General features: G+C 36.4%; 1 long non-coding RNA gene across 1 annotated transcript; it reads left to right on the forward strand.

Moving 5' to 3' along the window:
• Window positions 1-724: 724 nt before the first annotated feature.
• LOC122136893 lies at window positions 725-2755 on the forward strand. The gene is made up of 3 exons (XR_006154381.1): window positions 725-756; window positions 2081-2196; window positions 2397-2755. It is a non-coding gene; the product is annotated as an uncharacterized LOC122136893 (long non-coding RNA).
• Window positions 2756-24058: the final 21303 nt, after the last annotated feature.

Consider the following 24058-nt stretch of genomic DNA (forward strand, 5'->3'; position numbering starts at 1 on the left):
AATATATTTTACATCAAAAACCATGTTAATTTAAACTCCGTACTTTCAGTATTAATAGATTTCAATGTTTCACTTAAAGGCTATTTTTATAATTTTTTAAAAACAATTTTAGTACTTTTTCAAAGTAAAATCTGGGTCCTGAAGCGAAACAATATGATTATAAGATTTTTTGAGATATGATATATTCTGATATATTCTGGGTTTGGATAGCAGAACTCGGCCCCTGAGATGTTCAAAAGAGCAATGTAAAGTCATCTGTCACTACATTCATGACATAAAGCAGAATTAAAAGAGGTACAGCATCATTCATTTAGATTCATATACCAGTTTTATGGGAGCAATAGTAATTTCTATGGCTTAAAATCCTGCAAGGAAAATAGAACAGGTTTTCTGAAGAGATAACTAGAAAATGTGAGTAGTGCTTGCCTAAGCAAACAAGTCACCACCACTATGCTGGAGTGCTGTGGGTGGTTGTCAGAATGCTGTAGTAATGTGGTTGCTTAGCTTGTCAGTGTGGTTTCTAGCATGTCGGTATGTTAGTATTGCTATAATGTTCTGGGTGGTTGCTAGAGCAGAGCTACAAGACTGCTAAGATGTTCTGAGTGGTTTTAGCATATTGCTAACATGTTCTAGAAAAAATTATATATATGGTTGCTAGTTTTGCTTTTCTTGCAAAACTGTCAAAAAAGCTGCCTTCTATGTGTTTACAATGTTCTCTTCTCTAGATATGGCTAGTACCCCTTCTTCAGTGTAAAGGTACAGTCACATTACAGATTACACATTACATACAGTTGCGCTGAAAAATTCCGCAGTCATTTCAGTAGGAACTAGGGCTGCCCCTTATTAGTCGACTAACTGTTAGTCGATGAGAAGAGGTTTGGACGACCAAATTTTTATTAGTTGCTTAGTCGCAGGAAAAAAAATTCCACACAAAGTGACAAAATCATGCAGTATGTGACAGACAAATCGTTAACGGCTGGTCTGTTTGGTAATATAGTACATGGGGCAGGACATCAATACGCTCAACTAACACCTCAAATATGTCTTATAATCTGAAATATGTATGTAGTAGCAACTTTACATGGCAGCTCAATCTAACGTTAGCCTAGAAAAAAGTGCACTGTTCACGTGCGGAGTGTGGAAGCTGAACAGGCATGCTACTGCATGACAGATGGAGACGCCACTGCGATCATTTGCTCTTAAAATACTTCGTAATTTTTGGTCATACAGATAAGAGTAATGCATCTTTTGTATCTGTAAAGACTCGTTTATTTGTGTGCACTAAGAATAACAATGAAATATTGTGCTTTTGTAAAATAATTACATGGCGCTTTCTGCCATCTGGGACTCTATGAACTTGAGCGCGTCACTTCGAAACTCTGTGTATTCTTGTCTTATTACAGACATGAAAAATACATCTATAGAGAGTGAAACTTTTAAATAAACCAATTCAAATAGAAACCAAATATTCTCAGATTATGTAAACCATATGAATCATACATGGAGGCGCATACTGCAGAGATGACGAGTCAGTGTCGCCGACTTCATCTCTTTATCCCAAAACAGAAAGCATTAGTGTATCAATAAATTATTAAAACGTTAATGCAGTGTACTTGCTGTTTTTCCCTAACAAATTCATAATTATTATATTTGCCTGATGCGCTGTGACAAGTTTTTTTTTTGCATGCGCTTGAGCGCTTATTAGGCTATGTAGGCAATTTAAAGGCTCATGATTTATTACGATTTATATGGTTTATTAATAAAAGTGCTTCTAATAGTCGACTTGTGCTTAAAATGAACGACTACTAGTCGAGCAGAAAAATCTTTAGTTGAGGGCAGCCCTAGTAGGAACCCTTACGATCAGCAGTTTCATGTGAGTGCAAAAAAGTTGCCCACACAAATTTCGCTCATGTTTAAGTTGGTCATGCAAATTCGCTGAATTGAGCAACAGAAAGCTTCTTGGTTTTTTATGTGAGCTTCAGGCATTGTTACACTAATGGCGTTTGACAATCGGCATTTTTTGCTTCTGAAATTCCGCTAATGTGAGTTACCTTAACTGGGATGTTTTGTGTCTTTTCAGTGTCTGCTGCCCACACTACTGAAAGTGACGAGTGAGAAAACAGCAGTTAAGAAAGCATTTGATAACAGTAATGTGGATATGTTCGCATCAGCTTTGCAGTTCAGCACTCCAGTCCAGTAACGTCACATTTATTTATATAGCACTTTATACAATATATTGCTTTAAAGCAAACAACTTTACAGTATTAAATATGAAAAACAGTGCCAGTTTCACTTTTAATTACAATTTTAATTTTAACTGACACTGTGACTTCAACTTCTACAATAAAGCAGGTCTCCATTGTGATTGTATTTTTCCTTGCGTCTGCCCTCGACAGACTGAACAGATGAGATGAGCTGGATTTCCACATCAAAGGAGGCGGAGCTCCAGAGCCACACCTACCTATTACTTAATTGCCATGGACCAATAGAAATTCAAAGGTGCTTACCAGCGAAACCTTGCGGAAAGTTCACTTTGGCAAGCTGTTTTGAAGTCCTGAAACAAGCTCCAAATGAACTTTTTTAATGTCCTGATTTTGTTCAAATGTCACACCAATTTGTTCTTTGATTTCGCAGGTACTTTAGGGGTCATTTAAATCCAAAAACCTAAGTGTGCAAAAGTAATACTGATATTTGCCTTAAAGGGATAGTTCACCCAAAAATGAAAAATTCTGTCATTAATTACTCACCTTTATGTTGTTCCAAACCTGTAAGACCTTCATTCATCTTTGGAACACAAATTAAGATATTTTTGATGAATTCCGAGAGCTCTCTGACCCTCTCTTAGACAGCAAGGGTACTACCATGATCAAGGTCCGAAAACATAGCAAGGACATTGTTAAAACAGTCCACGTGACATCAGTGGTTGAACCGTCATTTTACGAAGCTACAAGAATACTTTTTTGTGTGCAAAGAAAAAAAAAAAACGACTTTATTCAACAATCTGTCTCCTCCGTGTCAACCTGTAGCGCCATTTTGGAAAGTGTCACATATGTAAACAACATATGCAATGTATGTATGCGGCTATGTTGTTTAAGTTACGATCAAAGCGTAAACAACATTTCCAAGTACATGCGTACATATGTGATATTGTCCAAAATGACACTAGGGTGACGTGGAGGAGACAGATTGTTGAATAAAATTGTTATTTTTGTTTTCTTTGCACACAAAAAGTATTTTTGTAGCTTTGTAAAATTACGGTTGAACCACTGATGTCACATGGATTATTTTACTGGTGTCTTTACTATGTTTCTGATCGTGGTAGTACCCTTGCTGTCTATGGAGGGTCAGAGAGCTCTCCGAATTCATCAAAAATATCTTAGTTTGTCTTCTGAAGATGAACGAAGGTCTTACAGGTTTAGAACGACATGAGGATGAGTAATTAATGACAGAATTTTAATTTATGGGTGAACTATCCCTTAAAGGTTGTAATACACTACAAAAGTTTTGCTAAGATTTTTGCCAAAATTTACAGTTTGGAGGAGTCAATGCTAGTTACCAAAAGTCAGAGCCTGTCTAAAGATTTGAATTGATAGCTTTTGCAGTAAATCATGAATTGTATGATGGGAACAGACACTAGGAAAACCAAACATGTTTGACATTTTGAGCTGATTTTAATACACATATTGTTTTTATTTGCCATGAATGTACTAGCAATGAGGCGCATGTTTCTGTGTGAGTTTGTTGTGTTTGGAATGACTTGAAAATCATGTGTAATCCTTACTCAGTGTAATCGTCTGTAATTCTTACTCATTTATATGATGCCCAGCTTTTCTCTTTAACCATTTAAAAAGTCAACAAGCAATATGATGTCTAGTGTTTTTGTGTAGTGTATTCCAGCTTTTAGCAAGCAACAGAGACTAATTCTTATTTTGATGCCCACATACTATGATTTAGCACTATGAAGACTTCCTGAGTCACTGAGGGGTGTATGTTCGCACTCATCCCAATGGAAATTATGTTGATGTTACACAGCAGGTCTGTTCAACAACTAGGGATCTATCTTTTAGAATCATGGTAAAAACCTAATCCAGAATGCATAATTCCCATATTTGTTTTGCATTGTGTTTTAAAGTCTCTATTTTATGCATGCCAGTAAGCGTTTTATAGAGAGAGGTCAATGAGGTGAAACTTAGCATTTTTCCATTCGCCTCCTCGACTATGCTTTTCCCAGGGTGATGTCAGAGTGTCATATTTATAAATTGTTGTCGCCAAAGGTTGATGACCTTTAGTTTTCTACGATGAGTGCGAGCTAGAGGAGAGGTGGCTCATTCTTGGCATTGATCTGAGGTGGACTCTTTGCCAAGTCTGGGAGGTATTTCAGGAATGGATTGTTCCTCCTCCAGGAGAAGAAAATTGGAATGTGGGAATAAAACTTTGAAGAGGGCTGGTGTCAGTGGATCAATGTGTATTCATGATTCCACATCATCCAGGTCCAGCTGGGTCTACTTCAGAAGAACTCTCAGTATCTCTATTGGTTTTTTATAGTCCTTGCAGGGTTTCAGTGCATCAGTTTGACTGACATCCAGACTGTTTAGATGCAAGTCCCCGAGTAAAATGGGGTTTATTGCAGCATTGTGAGGTGGATAATTGAATTTCTCTCATGTTTTTGTGGCCTTTTCTCTTCGTCACACAGAGCATAATGTTCCTTTTTCACAGACTTTGACATGACAGTCTGCAGTGTTCCCAGCTGTATTTGAAGTCCGCAATGTGAGCTTTCTGACAACTTGATTGAGTCCTAGGTACAAATTGTAGCTAATCTTCAGATGTTGTTAAAAAAGAATAGAGTGGTCCAGAAAGAAGTCGCAATTAAATTAAATAATGTCGGAATTGCATAACAAGTGTGCCCGAGGAAAGTTTTAGACAAAGGTTTTTTTTTTTTTTTTTTTTTTGCTTGCCACTGACAGGTCTGGGGGGAAAAAAAATTAATTTTGGTCCCTGGTGGAAGTGATAAATCAGCCAGGAAGGAGCAGGTACAGTGGACACGAAAACCACAAATCGCTTACATCTATAAAGCGTCTGCAGGATCATATTACATTCAAGTCAGAATCTGGCTGCTCATTTCCAGTTGTCTCACAAGAACAAAGAATGAAACAAAGAAAGGAAGGAATGGAAGAGTTTAATAACTGCCATGATCTCAAGGGCTTCACTTTCACTTTGGACTGACAAATGTCAGTTTGAGCTGGCATTTATTTGTCTCTCTGTAAACGATGATCTCAACTTGAGTTTCAGCCAGAGGCAGATGAATTCTTTACATTATTGATAACTGCAGTGGCTGACCTTTTACATGCATACAGACACCATCCGCAGAGCTTTATTTATTTATAACCAGCTGAATACATTCACTGTTGGTTGAAAAAAATAAAAAATAAATAAATAAAAAAATCTATTTTGCATTATAATTGTGATGAAAATGTGTTTGTATCATTGGCCAAAAGGTTTAAATCTAAGAGTCCTCATTCAGGCAAGATTATGAATTTCCATGCAAATAGTGCTTTAAATAGCGTATAAATAACACAATCATCATACCATCAAGTGGTGACCTTGACTTCCGAACACATGCATACACTGAACATGCAGCAATGAAGAGCATCCGCACACTCAAACGTGGCAGCCACAGGGTGTAATTTCTCACATATAGAGCCAATGTGACTCATGCCTTGCCAGTCTAACATCATTTCATCCAAGCATCCATCAACTAAGATGAGTCCAGCTTTCTTCCACCATTCATCTTCCCTGCACTCATCACAATAATGAAGCCTACTTAACAGTACAACACTTATGCCCTTGATGAGCAGCCATATCTAGCATATGACAGCACTCTCATTTGATTAGTCTTTAATCTGTCATTTTTTACATTTTGTCATAATATTATTATAAATATTTTATTTACTGCAATGCATATATAATGCATTATTAAAAATAAAATAAAATACGAAATGATTGAATGATTTACCGATTAAATCATTGCATGTTCTCCTCAAGGTCCTGTATAGGTCAAAGCAGTTACGAAGACTTCAACAGCCACATTTTTTTATTTTGTCTTTTGTTTGACTGCTTTGTTTTTTTATGTTGTACTTGTACTTGTTTTTGTTTTGTTTTGTTTTGTTTGATGGGTTTCTTTTTCTTTTTTTTTGTTTCATTGTTTATGATACACTTTGTTTTGTTTTGTTTTTCTTTGTTTTGTTTTGTTTTCTGTTTATGATTGCAAAGCAAAGACTCTCATCTGTAGGTTATCTCTACCCCAACCCCACTAGTCACTATTGTCTCTTGATATCAGTGTCTGATCAGGACATGTGTGTGACACTGGACAGCTGATCGGTGATAGCTTTCGAAATTGTTCTTTTCAAATACCAGCGGGTTGTCGCTGGAGATTGTAGGTTGTTTAAATCTGAGACTCCGAGGAGGGTTAAACTAAAAGAGCCTAAAGAACAAGTCATTTCAGGTTGGTACTGGTGTTAATCCAATTGATTCAGCCGTGAGACGAGTAAAGTATTATAGAGATGTCGGCAATAGACGTAAACTGACACAGTGTAGTTCATGATCAAGACAATAGGTGGAAAAGTCATATATGTAAAAATGTATATGATAATGACATAAAAAATATTAAGCAAGAATGCATTAAATTGATCAAAAGTGACAGTAAATGGATCATGTGACACTGTAGACTGGAGTTATGATGCTGAAAATTCAGCTTTGCATCACAGGATTAAATTACATGTTAAAAATATTAATTTTTATGTTATTAGCATTAAAATTATTATTTTAAATTATAATAATGTTTCACATTATTACAGTTTTTACTATATTTGGAATCAAATAAATGCAGCCTTGGTGAGCATAAGAGACTTTTTCAAAAATATTATAAAAACCCTGCAATGTATGTTCCAGGTTCCATACCCTACATATGACAAACAGTTTGGACAATGGATTAACAATTGTTAAAAATCTCAATAAAAAATAACCCTTACCAACTGCAAATTTAGAAGATCAATTTTAGGCTATGTGATATTTTAAATGTTCAGGCCCCCTCCCCCGCCCACACACACAGTTTTCCATTGCTGAATGCATGTGGATAAGAAGATCTGGACAATGGAAAAACCTTTTGAATTGAGAAAGGATGACATACTAGAGAATAAAAAACAGATTTTGACTTTGATCACTCCACATCAAACGAGTGGCACAGTGCCATGTCATTGCACTGTGTACAAGTGCATGGTGTTCAAGAAATAAATATATGCAGGCGTGCTTTCTATTATCTCCCTACCTAAATAAAAAGAAAATGTCCAATATAATGTAACATTGCTCAGAAGAACAGAGCTGCTCAAGGTCATATTACTGCTGTCATGGGTCCGGTCTTAAACTGGCAGTCTCGTTCAAGTGTTCTGATTCAGTCGTGAAATGAGGCGGTGTGTCCTCCCAGTGTACTTTAGCTAAAGCCTGGGATGAAGAAAGGGACAGAAATCCCCTCAGTTGAGGTTAAATCCTGTCATTTTAACCTTTCTCAGATTTCCAACAGAACATCTGCAGTGCAAAGGGCAAAGCAAATCTTTTTTCTCTACCAAAGGGTTACACTATATTGAGTAGGCAGGTGGCTGTGGAGAATTTAATACTGCCCAGTGTTAAAAAAAAAAAAAAAAAGATTTAATAGAACCAGATTTTTGCATTTTCAGATGACGTGTGCTAAGATACTTAGATGTACAAAGAGTCGCCATGAGGGTGCTATATGGGAATTGCTAATAGGGAGGTTGCTGTTTCTAGGATACTGATGCTGTAAAGCCAGACATATAATATAATAGTCATAAATAAGTAAGTAAATAAATAAATCAAATGTTTATTATTATTATTATTATTATCATCATCATCATCATCATCATCACCATCATTTAAGCAAAATCGTAAAAACAAAAATTGCATATATATTTTGATGAGTATCATCTTTTATAGATCAGGCTTTTGTGGCTCATATAATATTGTAGGAGAATATGAAGCCCATTTCTCTGGACCCAAACTGAGCAAAAATATGCAGTTTGGTGCAAATGGTGGACATTCAAGAGTCATGACCTGACATTTTTGATTGAAGGACAGACTGACCCAAACTGTCTCAGTTTGAACTTCAATCAGTCAACATTTGCTCTGATTAAAGTATCGTGATAATGCAGAAATGGATCCAGGCAGTCAGGATCATATGATGTGGCAATCCTGTGGGCAGATATTATACAACCGTTTAGCACCGACTTCCTGTCAGACAAATGTAAGAAGTGGCCGTTGTGAAACTGGCTGGGCTCAGCCACAGCTGCCGTGGGCTGCTTCCTGCTTTTTTTTCTACTTGTGTTTATATATGGGTCGGTGTGGGACGATCTCACCTCCAGACTCACATTCGACATCATCGCTCACACGGAGCATGACTGGAGCGGAAGGAAAGGAGAGATGGTCTGCTGAAAACAGCGGATTGTGTCTCATGTGTTGCCAGTCACTGGCATGTTGTGCTGGGCTTGGGTTCTCCCTCCTGCACCGAATGCCCCATAATTAGAAAGGAGCGGATACTTTCTCAGTAGGAAGAGGTTAAGATGGTGTTTGCTTTATGGTTTGTGTGGAATTAGAGGGCTGAGCGGTCACAGGAAGTGACAGGATGTGACAATACCCATATTAGCTAAAAGGAAAGGGAAGTGACTGCAAAATGGCCAAAAAAGGTCAGAATTAAATGATTTTGAAATAATTCTCTTATGCCCACAAAGGCTGCATTTATTTGATCAGAATACAGTGAAAACAGTAATTTTGTGCAATTTATTCCTGTGATGCAAAGTTGAATTTTCCTCCTTTACTCCAGTCTTCAGTGTCACATGATCCTTCAGAAATCATTCTGATATACTGATTTATTATAACTAATTATTGGTGTTTTAATATTAATAATGGTTCTTTTTATTGTCAGTGTTGAAATCTGTTTTTGCCGCTGAATATTTTTGTGGAAACTGTACAACATTTTTTTTTCTTTGATTTCTTATTTCTTATTTTTTGCATTTTTTTTTTATTAACAATTTATTATTATTATTATTATATAGTATCAGACTTTACTATAGCTTTTGATTAATTTGATGAATAAAAGTATACGTTTCTTTTTTTTTTTGTCCATTTAAATAAATAAATAAATAAATCTCACTTATCTCAAACTTTTGAATGGTGGAATACAGTTTTCACAAAAAAATATGAAGAAGCACAACTGTTTTCAACATCAATGATAATAAGAAATGTTTCTGAGCAGCAAAATAAATGTTTTGTTTGTTTGTTGTTTGTTTTTTTAGTTTGTCAGTATAATAGACTGATTTCTAAAGGATCATGTGACATTGAAGACTGGAGTAATGATGCTAAAATTCAGCTTTACATCACATGAATAAATTATATTTTACAATATATTTAAATAGAAAGCAGTTGTTTTAAATTGTAATACCGATTCACGGTATTTCTGATTTTACAGTACAGTATTTTTGATCAAATAAATGCACTCTTGGTGAGCATAGATTTTGAATTATTTTAAGCTTTTGACCTGTATTATAAATGATGTTGTAAAACATTGTTTGGTATACTTTTAGCTTGTGGGTTTTTAAATTCAAGGTTATTATAAATAAGTTCAGAGCGGATAACCAGACAGTTCAGCTTTACATTGTGTCATAATCAGGTGTGACAGGATGAAGAGACAAGCAATAAATCCTATCTCTTTCATTTAAGTTTTTGTCCTAACCATCTGTGACAAGCAACGTGACAAGACGTGTAAGGGCCGTTCACAGTGACATTGATTAAATCAATGGAGGTCACTCTGTACTCTGTACTCTGTTTCTAATAGGTGTTCATACTCTGACGTTTCACGTGAAGTTCAATGTTGTCATTCTCCATTGTGTCACTGCACAGTTTTTTTTTAATGAAAACTCTGCTCAACTTTGCAGATTGACAAAGGTCACTGTCACTCATGTCACCTCAAATGACCAACTGTCATTGAAAATAAATGACTTCCAGTCCTTTTGTTTCTGCATTTTGCTGTCATTGTTGATGCCCCTGTAGATGCTCACTGGCTATCTATTCCTGTCATGGTCTGACAAAGTGAAACTTCAGTGGTCTAGAGATTCTTCTTCACAATGTAATGTGCAATATGTTATTACTGGTTGTTGTGTGTGTGGTTATTTTAAGCATACAGTTACTGTGTATACAACCTTGTGAAAAGAGAAGTGCACTTAAATGTACTGAATCTTAAAATTATATTTAGTCCTATTACCTCTACTTGCAAATGACAATACTAATGAAATAAAAGGCAAATTAAGTGTACTTAGAGAGAGTACAATTTTAGGACTATTACTTAACACACTTAAACTTTTATTGAATGCACTTTTTAATATAATCAAATTAAAAATTTACTTTAAAATACATTAAAATCATGCTAAATAGAAATGACATTAAATTTTATTTTAGTTTAGGACGTCAGTGTACTGTCCTACTTTAGTGGTTCAAAAATTCACTTGTAAAATGTAAATTAAAACACCTTTTCCTTTGATTTTGATTCAAATGCAATTAAGTGTATGTAGGAGAGATATGAGGTCTTTCAAATTATGGCAACAAATCCGAAGGATGGAAGGAAGAAAGGAACGAAGAAAGAAAGAAATTACAATATTTAATTTAATAGTGGATATTATTCTAAAGTTTTCTATTGAACACAAATGTAACAAAAACACCATACAACTTTTGCACATACAGTTTTGTGCAAGGAACAAAATGGAATAGGCTACGGACCACTTTTAAAATGTTTCTTTCTTATTCTTCCTTTTTTTAAGCTGTAAAGTTTTTCATCCACTCAGTTTTGGGTGAACTATTTCTTTAATAATGATTTTGATAGGGACAGCTACCTGTAGACACAATCAAAATCAAATTGCTGGAACGTTCAGTGCTTCTTTTAACATTAAATAAATAAAGAAATATTTTTTGGACTTTCAAAACCAATTGGTCACAGCTATCAGCAAGGGACACATGGCTATGTTCACACTGCGAGCATTAGTGCTCAATTCAGATTTTTTCTCAGATCTGATTTTTTTTTCTTCTTTTGTATAGCTGTTCACATTGTTATAAATGTGGCCAATATCAGATTTACAGTGTGAACAGATCATGGTTCTGAACTGACTGAACTGAACTGATGCAGCACGCTGTCATATGGAAGTAAACATGGAGGATATAAAGTAAGCTATTATGCATTTATTCATAGTGTGATTTGCTGCAGAAGCCAGCGAAATTGTGCACAGGCAATATGAAAAATAAAGACAAGGATGTGACAAAAGACTGCAATGTTCTGAAACTTTAATGATTCAAGCTCTCATGTTTTGCTTGTATATGGAGTTGTCAATGACACATCACTGTACTTCCCCTGACTCTCTTTCGCAACTGTCTTAATAACTTTGGGTATGTAAAATCTTTTTAAGTGTCTCCCGTCTGCACGGAATTATGACGAATGTCGATCTAGAGTGACGTAAAAGTCAAATGAATTCCAACATGACTCTTTACACTGCGGTCCCATTTCAAAACATTTGACCTGTATCATACTGTATTTAGTACCATATATGGAAGTGGCACAGTTCGGAATTTAAAAGATCAGATTTGGTTTGTGCTGTTCACACTGTTCACATGTGAGCAAATAAATCGGATTTGGGCCACATTTGCATGTAGTGTGAATGTAGATATAGTGTAGCGTTGAAGTGTTAAAACTAATATTTAACAAATGTGTGATCAAAGACAGGCTGTAGACACCTGAGATTCAGTCTTTTTGTAATAAATTCAATAGGCAGTTTATTACAAATAAGTGTATTTTGAATAAATCCCTTTAGTCTTGAGGCCTCCACTTATTTTTTTATTTTTTTGTATCTCCTTAGTGAATTGATTAAAAATGCATCTGCTTTAATATATCATTTAATGTTTTAAAAGATTACTTGAACCCAAACTGTTTAAAATTAACTTTATCACATACTGTTTTATCTTTAGCTGACACTGAGGTCATCTCTTTCTCTACCTATAAATCAATAAGTCTTTCGATCTTTGCTGTTTGTGTGAGAGACTGATATTCCTCGTTGGCCTGATGGGTGTGAGTTAACCAACCAACCTAGACATTAGTTTTGATTCATCCGATCTATACAGACCTTCTTCTTACAACAGCTGACTATAGGATGCCTTCTCACAAAATAAAATGCTCTGGTTTCCATTTCACTGAGGAGATTTGCACCCTCCCTTATTGGTCATCCTGGCAGCCTCTACTAGGTCATGATGACCTGGTGACCACGTCCTGTCAGTAAACAACAAGCAGGATTAGTTGGTTCCTGTGGCTATAATGTCACTTTTCAGTTTGATAAAATAATCTGGATTTACTATTTACTTTCCTTATGGAAAAATGCTATCATACTGTCATAATACAGTGTTTTGATAGATGCATGGCAAGCTATGTTGCACTTGCCATAATTAGTGTTTTGTTTGTGTATATGTTGAAATTTGAATTAAACACAGGGACTTGAACAGTTACACACCTTTGTGCCATTGCTGACACAGATCCAAACACATTGGAAAATACCAGGTATGGTTTGCTTGTTTCAAAAGTAAACCACACTGGTTTGTTTTTGCGGCTTCTTTCCATAGATTCAAGAAAAAACTGCCCCTTCATCAGTAGTCATGGAGCTTTTACCATATTTGAGCCCAGTGTAGTTGAACATTTGATTTTAATAATATTACACAAGGCAAGAGTGACGTTTTTCTGTTTAATAATATTACACAAGGCAAGAGTGACGTTTTTCTGTATATTAGTGCGTGAGCAAAAGTAATATTAATTTTATACAACAGTTCATATATATATATAGTAATAGTATATACTGTATATATATCAAAAAGCCAGAGCAGAACATTTGTGCATCTCAGAGCAACACTGCAGTGTTGCATTTGTGCATCTCAGAGCAACACTGCAGTGTTTCACTACTAAATGAGTCAAAATTGAGTCAATTAAAAAAAAAAAAAAACCTTTGCTTTATTTCCATTTTTAATTGACCCATTTGAATTAATGATTCTATGAATCACTCATTCACTCATTAAGGAACTTGTCGCCACCTACTGGCAGTTTTAGTGTCATATTTATTTATCCATGACAGGCCATAGTACTAGCATAAAAACACACTAAGCAAAATATTATTTAATAAGTAATTATTGTCATGATGTTTGTATTGTTCTTTGAATTTCTTGGGGCGAAGATTTCCTCATGGAGATTTCACAACGTGAAATTCATCACATTGACCAACTGAAAGCTGTTTGGTTTGAAAGTTACTTCTGAAGGAGTTCTTCATGCGTCCCTACACTATAAACAATGGACCTTTATTGTCCACAAAATTTAGCTAATGAAAATACATCTAAACTCATATTCCAGTATATATCTTATATATATATTTATACACTTATATATCCAGACCACATATGGACTGACATATGTGGCCAGTCTGACTTGTATCAGTTCTTGTCTTATGAAAACATTTTTATGAAATAAAATATTTGAAATAAAAACATTTCCACTTTTTTTTTTAAATTTTATTTCAAGGTATTTCATTTTTTATTCATACCGACAGAATGACTGCACAGAATAGAGTCTAATTGGAGTCTTTCAGTCAGAAAGGACAATGAGACACTTTTAGAGCTGGATTCTGCCCAATATGGCGCCCTGTGGGTGAAAGTACACCGGCAGTCAAGTGTAACTCATTAACCACAAGGACAAACTGGTTCAGAGGATCCTGATACAAGCACAACCTGTATACATTACCCCTTTACAATGCCACATTTGAGTTTCTTTTAAAGCTGCTGGGGATAGCCTTCAATTTTTATCACACATGGACAACAAAAACAACCTTGATATGGTTAAAATGGATTGCAAATATTTCTTCCCAGAGGCTAATATTTTGATATTTAGAAGATAGACTTGTAAGAATAGATAATTATGCATGTAAATAAGTAAAACTGTGTTTACAGTGATTGGTTCAACTTCTCTGTAAGTGTTTACTAAGGGCAGCATCAAACAACCTATTAAAGTGAATCAAGCAATATTTCTTTTGACATGCAAAGTGTGCCATTTGTTCAGCCCTTCATATTTTCTTGTTTACCTCTAGGGAGTGTCTCAGAGAAATAAGCATGTTAAAATGTATAAGGCTCATTCAGGTTAATATTTCTTCATATGCTTCAACTCTCTGCTGTGTTCAAATGCTCCAGCAGCTGTTGTTCCTGTTCAATCAAAGGGAATCTGTTGAGGCATTGGATAAACATGTGAGTGACAGGTTCAACAAGCCAAAAGTGAAGAGCCAAATCGAAAGTTAGAGGGAAGAACTGAAGCTTTGACATATTCATCAAAGTAGCAAAAGGAGGTTGAAAAGGTTGATATTGAAATATGGTAATGTCAAGGCAAGCTATTTCGGCTTTCAATATTTATGAAAAATGGGGAAAAATTAGGTTTGTTCTGTTTGATTCAGCATTCTGTTAGTGCACAATGACATGCGCCTCCTTTCTCAAACTCTCATTTCAAAGCTCACATCAAGATATGCTGGAAAGTTTTCAAATCCTTTGCATTTTCAGAGGCTTAATGCACGATTTAGATTTTCAGTTGCACATTATTCAATTGGCAGACACATTCTGATCAATAAACACATTGTAAGTCATTGTTAATCTTGATGCATTTGATGGTAAATGTCTTTAGATGACGTCTTGTGTCCACACTCAGGGTCCTTTAATGTTCCCCTAAACTGTTCTAATAAACTGCAAAAAGGTCAAGTATAATTTAAGAAGGACGTCTTTGGGCTGGCTTATTAAAAGCTAATTGGCTCAGATTAGCATGCTGTAAAATATGGTTAATGGTCTTAATTGTGTTAAGAGCAAAGCCATTAATCCTGTTCCATATTCCCCAGCCTTCCATTTATACACATTTTTCTTTCTTAGTGCCCAGGCAACATGCTTAAAAATTTTACCTTTTAACATAACAACAACACCAACAACAACAATTTATTATTATTATTATTACTATGAATATGCCATATCCCATATGCAAATTGAATATGTACATATGTTTATTTCCATATTTACATTTAGTCATTTTTTATATATTTTTATATATTTGGAATTCACTTTTATCCAAAGCGACAGCGATTCTTCCCTCCTCAGGTCACCTTGAAAGACCTACCAGTGAGATAGGATTCAAACCAGCGAAGTGGAATCCCTGTGATGCCCAGTGATGAGAGGGCAGACAGGAGGATCTCATGATTGACAGTGTCAAAAGCAGCAAACTTTTTTTTCAGCAGAATAAGAACTGATGATTTGGAATTAGCTTTTGCAGTCCGCAGGGCTTCCTTGACTCACATTAGTGCAGTCTCAGCTGAATGGCCACTCCTGAAACCTGGCTGGTTAGCGTCCAGTTTGTTGTTCTGTGAAAGAAACAATGATACCTTGTTGAAAACAACTCTTTCGAAGGTTTTCACTATGAATGGAAGGAAAGAGACAGGTCTGTAGCTATCTGTAAGTGAATTGTTTAATGTAAGTTTTTTGAGCAGTGGGGTAACCCAAGCCTGTTTGAATGCAGTGAGGAATGTGCTTGTGAGGAGAGATGTGTTGATGATGTGTGTGAGTGCTGGTAAGAGTGTAGGAGAGATTGCTTGGAGAAGGTGTGAGGGTATTGGGTCTAGAGGGCATGTTGTAGGATGGCTGGAGAGGAGAAGTTTTGATACTTCTGCCTCAGTGAGGGGACAGAAGGAGAAGATGGGAGTTTTAGCAGTGGGTGTGGTTGGTTTGAGGTCCTGTGTGTGTGGGGCTGAGAATTGACTACTGATTGTTCTAGTTTTGTCTGTGAAGAATGTGTCGAAATCATCAGCTGTTATAGAAGCAGTAGGAGGTGGTGGAGGGGGACAGAGGAGAAAATTAAATGTTTTGAGATTATGTGTGTCTGGAGTGCAGTTAATATTGTTATGGAAGTATGAAGATTTGGCAGTATGGACTTCAGCAGAGAAAGATGAAAGCAAAGACTGATACATACTCAGGTCTGACAGATCTTTTGATTTGCAGCATATTCGCTCTGCTGCCCTGAGTTTGGTCCGATGCTCACGGAGAACATCGGATAACCAGGGGTTAGAAGGGGCAGCCCGTGCTGGCCTGGAGGAGAGAGGACAAATATCATCTAGATAAGAGGTTAAAGTAGAGCATAAAGTGTCAGTTGCTGCATTCACATCCAAAGATGAGAAATGGGTATGTGAGGGAAAAGAGGAGGATACTACAGAGGAAAGATGGGAGGGGGAAAGGGAGCGTAGGTTTCGTCTAAAATTAACCGGTATAGGGGTTGGTGGCACACAGGTAGCAAAATGTAGTTTAAAGGTAATGAAGAAATGGTATGGATGTACAGTGCAGTACACATGCACATTCAATACAATTAAAAAAGTGCACTTCTTTTTCAAAAGGGTTGCCATATTGTTTTTTTTTTTTACCCCAAAAATAAAAATTCTGTCATCGTTTATTCACCCTCAAGTTGTTCCAAACTTGTGGGAATTTTTCTTCTGTTGAGCACAAAGAAGACATTTTGAAGAATGTTGGTAACATAACTTCCAATGTAATCAATGACTTCCATAGTTTAAATAAATAAGTAAATAAATACTACTTTGAAAGCTGCAGCTGTGAAACTATTGCTTCAATGCTCAACACAATACAGAATTATGTGAACTAAGTATTGTTTGTACTTTTTAGTTTATAATTATCTTAACAACAAGCAAACATCAGACTGCAAGTGTTTCGTGAAACGCGTGAGTGACTGTTAACAGAGTGTTTCAAATCAGTCACTCAGGAGGTTTTAGTGTGCTGCTTTAGGGGACGTAGACAGTAGGTAGTTCACTATGTTTTAAAACAATGCCAGTATTCTATTCCTTCCTCTATAGCACAGGAGAAATATGACAAAACCCATCGTTGACTTCTGGTTTTGGTCCATCATAACTACTTGAGTGACACACACCCAGAGGCTCTGCAGTCACTGTTTAAACCACAAGGCTTGTTAGGCTGGTCTGGTTTGATGATTTTAGAGGAGTTTTGGAAACTTATAAAACAAATAAAAAATTAAAATAAATAATAAGACTGGAAAAAACCCTTTAGGCTGGTATACACTGGTTCAGCAGAGCTTACTGTATAACAAACAGGTAGCAAAGAGCAGAGAGAACGAAGTATATTCACATAATTCTTATTATTCCTTATTAATTATTATTCATATTATGAACTGACAATATTTACACATTACTGTTCAAAAGTGACTTACTGTATGCTCACCAAGGCTACATTTATTTGATCAGCAATACAGTAAAAACAGTAATACTGTGAAATATTATTGCAATTTAAATGAACTGTTATCTATTTAAATATATTTTCAAATGTATTTTATTCCTGTGATGCAAAGCTGAATATTCAGCATTATTATTCCAGTCTTCAGTGTCACTATTAGTTAATTTTATTATTATTTTTCTTAATTAAAAATCATACGGGACCCACACTTTTGAATGGAAGTGTATATTTGTTAAGGAATTGTCAATGTCTGTAAGCAGCCTTGGATGATTATTAAGCTAAACTGTGTTTCCCCCTCTATCCGTCATGTCTGTAAGTGTTGAATTCAGTGCAAAAATATCTTTAGAATGGTTGCCATAGAGCCGGACTCATTGAATTGATGCAGGTATTATGTTGTGATGATATTGTTTGACTTGTTTCTATAGTTTCTAACATTACATTTCATTTGCAAAGTAAATAATTCAAAGTAAATTAGGAACAGAGCATTACATGGTTAGTCTGTAATATTCTGATGAAAACCTTGCTTCATTTCTCTTCTGAAGAAATTAAATAAATATGAAATATGAATCCAAATGAAGCTGGCCAGATGCATTGTGCAATGCCTTTTACAATTCTCTTCACAAAACTGAATTATAAATACAAAATAATTATTATAATTTAAAAGATGATAACTTTATGTCATATATGTAATATGATATTTATTGTGGTTTAATGTCTGCTGTTTTACTACTATTTTCCAAAGATTAGTAAGCAGTATACATTATATAATAACCAGTAAGTATTAAGCTAGTATTACATCCACATCACAGCTTGCTGATTTCCACTTGTTTGGAAGTGGATGGGAAATGTTGGGCCAGCGGGTCGCTTTTAAACTAAATACTGTTAAAATGTAGTATGTGTGAAATCCTTAAACGCTTTCTGCCAGACAGATTCCTCCTCCATACACAAACACACAATGATGCTGATAATGGGGAAAAGTGATATTCAATATTGCTCAGCTTGCTGAAAACCTTATCGTTCATGAGAAACTAAAGATAAGCATTGCAGGAGCTGCTGGCTAATGCACTCTAGAGGTTTGAAAGTGGGAAAACACTGAACAGATGTTTCTGAATACACCCCTAAGTCAAAGGATCACATTATGTGCCACAGCTGTAGAATATCTATGTGATTATGGAGCTGCAAGATAGGGAGTATTTTATAACAGGTAAGGTGGATTAGTACTGATGTGACCTGTAAAATGCAATATACCTCTTCTACACAAAAATTAGATTGCCTGTTTATCATTTGTCTCAACTGGTATCTCTCAAATACTCACTGAATCTCTCTGACAACACTGATGAAAGAGAAGTGAAAATGTTTCTCTGATGAAATAAAGATCTGACTGCTTGCTTTCCCTTGTGAAAAAAACACTTAATGGGATACTCCACCCCAAAATGAAAATTTAGTCATTAATCACTTACCCTCAAACTTTGTTCGTCTTCGTACGTCTTGGAAACACAATTTAAGATATTTTGGATGAAAACAGGGTGGTTTGTGACGGTCCCATTCACTTCCAAGTAAATTACACTGTCAAGGTCCAGAAAAGTATGAAACACATAGTCAGATAAGTCTACCTGCCATCAGTGGATCAACCGTAATGTTATGAAACAACAAGAATACTTTTAAACGCGAAGAAAACAAAAATAATGTCTATATTCAACAATTCATCTCCTCTGTGACTCTACGCATAACCTTAGCGCCATTTTGGAGAACATCCACTGAACGCAAACTGCGTACGCTATTCTGTGTCAGCCGCGACACAAGAATATGTTTTCTACATGTATTTACGCTTTGATTTGTACGAAAACAGCGCATCCGTGCAGCACGGCTGACACAGAAGAGCGTACACAGTTTGCATTCAGCTCATATTCTCTAAAATGGTGCTACGGTGATGTGGAGAGACACAGAGGAGACAAACTGTTGAATAAAGTCATTATTCTTGTTTTCTTCGCGTACAAAAAGTATTCTCGTAAAAATGTATTCTCACAAGGGCCCAAATCATTTTTGGGGCCACTTTTTTTTTGGGGGGGGTTGTTGTGAAAATGAGTACATGTTTTATGGGGAATAGCATGAGTACCTTATTCTGTACTCGTTATTAAAATCATGAAGTTACTAACAGGTGTTAGGGCTGCTGTTTTGGTCTTTGGCGAACTAAAGTAACTGTTGTCATTGTTGCTGTGTCAGTATATGAAATTTAAGTTATTGGTGTCTCTGTGACAAGGTACATCTTTATTTTTTCTCCCTTTCTCTCCTTGCTGGAGGGCTGACTAGCTGGTAGAGGTGCTGTCAACATTAATGTGCCACCCACTTAACAAATAACTTAGTAATTTGACACTGAGATCGGAAGTTTTTTTTTTGTTGTTGTTGTCAAAATTCAGTATTGGTTCTGCATGCCTGATCTTGTGTATGATTTACAGGAGTCATTTGATGAACAGAAACAAATATTTTTTTCCAAAGTAAGTTCTGGCTGGCTTTAAAATAAACTCTGTAAACACAAGGTTAATGAATTTCTCAGTTCTGTGTAATACCCATCTGTGTTACGTACACAAACGGCTCCTACATCTCCTTTCTTTGCTATTAGCCTGCTATTGAGGCTGATTCCACGGCTTTGTCTTTAAAGTTGTTTCCATATCCCCAAGGCTTTTCTTGTTTGGTGTGCGTGCTTCTGTTGAAGCCCTGGGGAGAAAACTGAAGCTCACAGTGATCCTACATGCTGGGGCTGAAATTGTTGAGAAGCCAAAAATAGCCTCCCTTTGGGTTTGTGCAAGTAAGCGGCACTGCACAGCGCTGATTGTTCTACCCATATATCTCACATTATAAGGAAATGCATTTAAATGGTTAGCTTCTAATGTACCTATAAACTGATAATGACAGGTCTTATAAAGTGTAAATGACAAAAGCAAGGACCTTTCCTGCCTCGTCGTCATACTGACAGAGTCCAAAGCAGAGGGGTTTAAAAGAGAATATTTGCATGGAGAAATAAGGGAGGAAAGCTAAGCCCAACTGCAATTAATTTACTCCAGATCTGCTGTAGCAGGCACTCTCTCTTTCTCAGCAAGGAAAATAAATTTTACGTTTTTCTATTTTAACCAATTTGATTTGTACTCCATGGAGTTTGCTAGACTGGCTAAGCAGCTCTGCTAAGTAATAAATCCATTCTCTTACTGTGGCACATTTTGCTAACCTTTTGCATTCATTATGCACATCTGATTATTAAGAAAACTCAACGGAACGTTTTAGGCTGATGAATTAATGCTAAAATAAAATCTCTTAATGTTTCTGTGGTTTTTAAAAACATTACTTTTGGTGTCATTAAAACTTTAGGCTACGTTTATACTAGTGCATTTTAATTAAAAAAAAAAATAAAAAAACCTTTTGCTACCGTTACGCCTGTCATTTACACTACTCTGCAGACCCCGTTATAGTTTTGTTAGTATCGTTTTCATTTTAAAATAAAATTGCACTAGTGTAAACAGGGCCTTAAAGTCATTAAAGTTCTAAATCTTCTCCTATAACACAAGAAAATAACATTCTCCTATATGGTGTTATAGAAAATGTAAAAAAGATAATGACATCACAGGACCTCTCCATCATACGAAGAGCTCTGAAGGCATTATAAGAATTTATTATGGATCTCCAATAAAATACAACTTATGCCGTTTTTTTTCCTATGGTGTTACTGGAACTAGGCATCATGGGAAAATGGTTATCCAGTTATACCATTGTTAAAAATATCACCCCTTACATCATATAGATTCTCCACTAAAGGATTTTAGTTGTCTCGTGGGATGTTTTCAAATGGCATTAGGTTAATACATTTTGGAAGCTATGTTTTTAGAGTGATGATGCACTTCTACAATAAAAGCACATACTCAGATCCTCACAGAGTACAAAGAGCATGATCTACAGGCCTTTCAGGTGTGGAAGAGTGATGCTGTCCTGTTCCGCTTAAGCCAAACTCATTTACAGATAAAACAACACTATCAGTTTCACAGTACCAATGCAATAAATATTTGAAGGAAACCAAACTATGTCTCTGTAAGCAGTAAGGTGATGGAGAAGAAAGACTCCATGTGGAATTATTACTGCATGATACTAATTAATTTGTCAGAATTTTTTGCATGCTCAGCACTTGTGAATGTTGCAGTGCTGTACATTTAAACACTACTGTGAGGGTCAAAGCTAAAAGTGCTGAATTTGAGTATCTGAACAGTGACAGATGTCAAGGGGCTCTGTTCACATTCAATCATCCCTGCTGACCCCTTGGATAACAGTTTGACAGGAAGCATGTTTGCTGTGTGTACATTATATCAGGATGCCCAGTTGACTTTTTGCCACTCCTGTCAATGATGGCAACTGTATTAAAAATGCATACATTACATCACATACACTATCAAAACCATACTATCCTTCGTATGATTAGCTTTAAAGAATGTATCATGCAGTAGTTTCTAGCCAACTGCTAAATCCATTTTTTACATGTCATTGGCGCTTGGTGAGTTCATTTTGGACTCTGTCTATATGTACATTTTACCTGGGGTGGTGGAAATGTGCTGTTTTTTTAAATGTAGGAGTGCCATGCATGTGTGTCTGTATGTTTTTCTGTTTATGTTGCTGGTCACTCTGAGGTCTGAGGTTCAGGACAGGAATGCAGACGAGTGGGCAGCTGTGGCAACTTGTGGATTTCCCCATCCTTTGGTTCATCTAAAACTCTGCCTTGAGAAAAACCACTTGCCTTTACTTTCCTTGGCATCTGTCCACCACAGGCTGCCAACGGGAAAAAAGCAGCTTTCATAAAGAGGTTTTGGAACTGTATGATATTTACCACAGCCGGTGAAAGAGTGGCATTGATTCTAACGTCAATAGGAGGTGCAAGGAATTGACAAATGCCCCCTTTCTGTTTTCTGTTGGCTGGAAGGTTGACCGTTCTGTTGTCTTTGTAGATGAGGTGGGGAATATGGAGGCACGGGGAGTGATAGCAGTGGAGGCAGCAGCTTTTTTCTTAATTACACGGGGGACTGTTGATTGACGTGACTCGCCCCTGCAAGCTGGCATTTCCGCCCCACGTCTGGTTCCACCTCGTGGCTTGGATGGGGTCAGCTCCAACCCCGAGGAGCCCAGCTGGAGAGTACAGAGTTATAGTAGCAACAAATGTCACTGTGAAGAGAGGTGATGTGCAGGAGCAAATTTAAATGTTGAGGAAAGTGAAAAGAAGAAAAGAAAGTGTCCAGAGCTCATCTAAATGAGAACAACTCAGAGTTAAATGTTATTGCTTTGAGATTTCTCCTTCATAGCTCAGAAGACTTAATGGTTAGGTTTAATTTGAGTAGTAACTGTCTCTGATGTTTCTGAATTGAAAACAAATTGGCCATGTTCACACAATAAGATTATAGAGTTCTAAAATGAATGCCCAGTTCTGTCATGAAACTCTAGATGGTGAAGGCTGATGTATTTTTAATGATATTCACAGTGTTACTACTTGGCACAAGCTGATTGGTTCATGCTGCATATGCAGCAATTGAGCTTACTGCTTTACATTTAAATGGCTGGTTAGCATCCACTAGAGAATTTCACAGCGCATCCACTAGAGAATTTCACAGCACACTTCCTCTGAAACCCTCCACCTCCCCAGCTCCACCTGTTTAGATCTGCTATTAGTTATTATACATGCTACTTGTGCAGCACCAGTATGTCTAAAATACTTATAGCACTGTTCATTACTTTATTTGCATTTGTATTTGTATTAGAAAGTTGCTATAACCATCAGCAGTACCAGCATAGCAGATCTATTCCGTTGAGACCAAATACATTAATTATAGTATATGACTTATCAGCTCATTAGTAGAGACTCTAAAACCTGAATTGGGTGTTTCACACAAAGGACACATTCAAAATGTGCAGTGTTGGGGGGCTCCAGGAACAGAGCTGGGAACCACTGCTCCATTTATCCTGATTGTTTTCTAAGGTAAAGATGTCCAATCCTGCTCCTGGAGAGACAACATCCTGGATAGTTTATTCCAACCTGCCCCAGCACACTTGCCTGAAGGTTTCTAGTCATCCTGAAGACCTTGATTAGCTGGTTCAGGTGTGTTTAACTGATGAGGCTACACTCTGCAAATCAGTGGCTGCATCCAAAAGCTGAAAAATGCTGCCTTCGGAGGATGCATGTTAGCTTCACTTTTTCTCTCCTGGGATGCCTCCATCTGATCGATTTTATAAAAGGCAGCATAGATATATCCTTCTCTGACTTTGATGTCCCACAATCCTATGTGTTCCACTCCATGATGTTTGAGTTAAAAACCATTTAACTCATGTCTTCATTCGCAAACATTGTCTACAAAGTCATTGCCTAATAAGGCAGCAAGGCAACAAGTCAGCAGACTAAACTTTCTGATGCAGCTTGTGACGGTCCAGGAGCAGAACTGGACACCCATGTGGTCCACCTACTTATACAATGTCCTATACTCTTTTGTGTAGAAAAGTACATACTTTTGAGTATGTAACAGGAGAGTGTGACATGCTGGTGAAATAAATATTTTTGTTTGGGATACTTTGGGATGTTAAGGATAATTGGTAGTCAAATTGGGACTCAACACCTGTCTAGGGC

This window comes from Cyprinus carpio, chromosome B3, assembly GCF_018340385.1.
Source record: "Cyprinus carpio isolate SPL01 chromosome B3, ASM1834038v1, whole genome shotgun sequence".
Taxonomy (NCBI): Eukaryota; Metazoa; Chordata; class Actinopteri; order Cypriniformes; family Cyprinidae; genus Cyprinus; species Cyprinus carpio.